Raw genomic sequence first — 3333 nt, forward strand, 5'->3', positions numbered from 1 at the left:
GGAAGAATGAGCAAAACATAATCTCCTCTCTAACTTTTGTGAATGTTTTACATGTGTTCTTACGTGGCAATTGTTGAGGGGTTATAGTAAATAAAAATTTTAACTACTCTCGGATCAACAGGGATTAGGATCTACACTAGGGGTGAGCATGGGTCGGTTCAGTTCAGTTCCATGGGAAAACCTAGAACCTACCCTATAGGGGTCAGTTTTTTGGAACCAAAACCAACCCTATGAACGGTTTTGGCCTTGGTGGTTTTAGGGTTAATTCTAGGGTCTACCCATGGAACTTGTTATTTCTTTACATTCCCTTAAAAAAAAAGAAGCATGTTCTTTAAAAACTTGATTTTTAATAAATATAATATATAATTTAAAACTTATATTATCTTTATTAATTAAATTGAGTAACTTAATATGTAGATTATCATTATATGGTTCAAAACTTATAATTTAAATTTAAATTTTGTAAATATTACATTTTACATTACTTATTTTACACATTCAAATATTAAAATGAAAACAGATGATCAAATAATTTAAGTAATTGAATGTTCAAGTAAGACTACGGCCTTTGTAATTTTAGGTTGTGTTTGGTTGTAGTGCAATTTTATTTGCACTAGTACAAAAGCATGGAACTACAAATGATAAAAATGCAAATTCTAGTTTAATTTTGTTTCTGGTTTTACTTTATTTTGCTTCATGTTACAATTTACTTCATTTGTAATGCAATCAAACAAAATAAGCTAAAATTTGAAACAAAAATAAACAGGAATTTACACTAAAATCATTTGCACTACCATAGTTTTGCATTAGTGCAAATTTATTACATTGCAACCAAACACGACCTTAGGATTTATTTGAAGACAAGTTCGATTCCAAGGCAGGTTCCACCAAGGCCAACCAAAGTCAGTTCATCGGGTTGGTTCGGGTAGGGTAAACCCCTAGACCCTAGAACCAACCTGAGTGGGGATTGATTCAAAGAATTTGGAATTAAACCCTACCTTGTAACAAATTGGATAGGGTTGATTCAAGACTAGTTCAAGATCGACTCCATTTGGTTCCACGTAGAACCCACCCATTTGCTTACCCTTAATCTACACTAATGCACTAATTTGCACTGAATGCAATCATGTTAAGCAATGTTTTAAAAACTGATTCGGAGGCCGAACCATTTTTGCATTCAGGTCGTGGGTCACTGGTTCGACCGGCCGAGTCAAACTATTCAAACCGTGCCACATCAGCGCATATATGTATTATATATATATATGTGTGTGTGTATAATATATATTTTAGCAATAAATAATGTATAAATAAATCTTAGATGTGTTACGTGTATTATTTTATATTTAATTTATATTTTTAATTCAGTTTTTAATTATTTTTGTATTTATAAAAAATATAAAAAATTGCAATTTGAGGCCAAAAGTTTTGCATCGAAATATAAAGTTATGACCTCCAAAAATTTTGTATGCATTGAATGTACAATCCGTGACCCAGTCACTGGATTGAACCAGTAAAATCAAATGATTCTTGACCAAATCAACAGTTTTTTATCGTCTGATGGATGTTAACTAAACCGTACCGAAAATGCTAATCAGTGACGGTTTGAACGATGCCTGGCGAGTTAGAAACATTGAAGTGCAAAAGATAGCAGTTTTGGCCTTTAGGGCCGGGTCCATTCAAAATTTAACAAAAGCCCAACCCGAATTCACTATTGCACGTCAGAGACATGCAAGTATGCAACAATCGTCTCTCCGAATCTCCGTCCCTTTTGTTTTCCTCCCCAACCCGAACAAACCCGTCGTCTCCGATCGGACCACAAAATAAATCAAGTTTTCAGCCTCTGCGCTTCTTGCAGCGGGTAAAAAATGTTTCCCCAGCTTTCTTACTTCCTCGTTTTCGTCCTCTCCTCTTCTCTCATTCTTTCCAAGGCTTCTTCCGAATCAGATTCCGACCGAGTCACCGAGCTCTTGCGCCTCCAGTCTCGATCGAAATCTGGCGTAATTCATCTCGACGACCACAGCCTCGATCGCTTCTTAACCTCCGCGAAATCTAGGTCGTACTCTCTCGTCATTTTCTTCGACGCCGTTCAACTCCACGACAAGCACGACCTCCATCTCCAAGACCTCCTCAACGAATTTGGCCTCGTTGCTTCCGCTTTTATTGCCAACAACAAGGACACCCCCGCCCAATCGAAGCTTTTTTTCTGCGACATCGAATTCACAGAATCCCAGTCAAGCTTCGCCCTCTTCGGCATTAAGTTCCTCCCTCACGTCCGCCATGTGGGTCCTCAGATCGAGAACCTCAAGGATTCCGAGCCAATGGACCAAAGTGAATTCTCCAGAATGGCTGCATCCACGGCTGCGTCCATGGCCGATTTCGTCGAGTCCAAAACGAGGCTCAAGGTGGGACCCATCAAACGCCCTCCGATTCTCTCCAACAAACAACTAGGGTTCTTGGGTGTTGTGTTGGTGATATCGATTCCGTTCCTTGTGAAAAGGGTTGTCGCCGGGGACACCTTCGTTCATGATTCAAAGCTGTGGCTGACGTTTGCTGTGTTCGTTTACTTCTTCAGTGTTTCTGGCACAATGCACAATATAATTCGGAAGATGCCTATGTTCTTGGCTGACGAGAAGGATCCATCACAACCCATATTCTTCTATCAGGGGTCGGAACTGCAACTCGGAGTAGAGGGGTTTGCAGTTGGATTCCTGTATACGATCGTAGGATTGTTGTTGGCATTCGTGACACATCTGCTTGTTCAGGTGAGGAACGTGCAGGTCCAGAGGGTGTTTATGCTTTTGACGCTTTTGGTTTCGTTTTGGGCTGTCAAGGAGGTTATATATTTGGACAACTGGAAGACGGGATATAGAATTCATGGGTTCTGGCCTAATAGCTGGAAATGAGATTGCAGTCGATTGAGTCCGTTAATTTTGTGTTAGTTGGAACTTTGAAGTAAGCTCAACTCGTTTTGAGTTTCTGATACTGCAATTAAAAACTCCATTAGAGGTTTTATTCCTCGTAAAGGAAATTTTTGTTATGTTTTGCATTCTTGAATCTGCCAGAAACATGTACTATTCCCTGAGTTTTGGATGTTGCAATTATTGTTGAATTTCCAGAAATGCTCTCGGATTGTTGGGCTTCTCCTTGAATTCCTCCCAAGTCTTATCATCATCTAGTGGCAGGGCACCCCCACCCTCTCCTTTCCAGATGAAGGTTGCAAAGTCACTTATATGATGAGAAAGAATTCTTTCTTCTCAATTTTATTAGTTTATGACAAATGACTATTATGGAAATACTGAGGCTGCATTTGAATGCAGTGTAAAACTAAAATTA

At 39.0% G+C, this 3333-nt stretch overlaps 1 pseudogene across 1 annotated transcript; it reads left to right on the top strand.

Moving 5' to 3' along the window:
* The first annotated feature begins 1683 nt into the window (after window positions 1-1683).
* LOC104604879 (putative dolichyl-diphosphooligosaccharide--protein glycosyltransferase subunit 3B pseudogene) lies at window positions 1684-3119 on the top strand (annotated as a pseudogene). The gene has a single exon (XR_016081288.1). The product of XR_016081288.1 is annotated as a putative dolichyl-diphosphooligosaccharide--protein glycosyltransferase subunit 3B pseudogene (transcript).
* Window positions 3120-3333: the final 214 nt, after the last annotated feature.

The sequence above is a fragment of the Nelumbo nucifera genome, chromosome 1 (genome assembly GCF_055504915.1).
Source record: "Nelumbo nucifera cultivar China Antique chromosome 1, China Antique-T2T, whole genome shotgun sequence".
NCBI classification, from domain to species: Eukaryota; Viridiplantae; Streptophyta; class Magnoliopsida; order Proteales; family Nelumbonaceae; genus Nelumbo; species Nelumbo nucifera.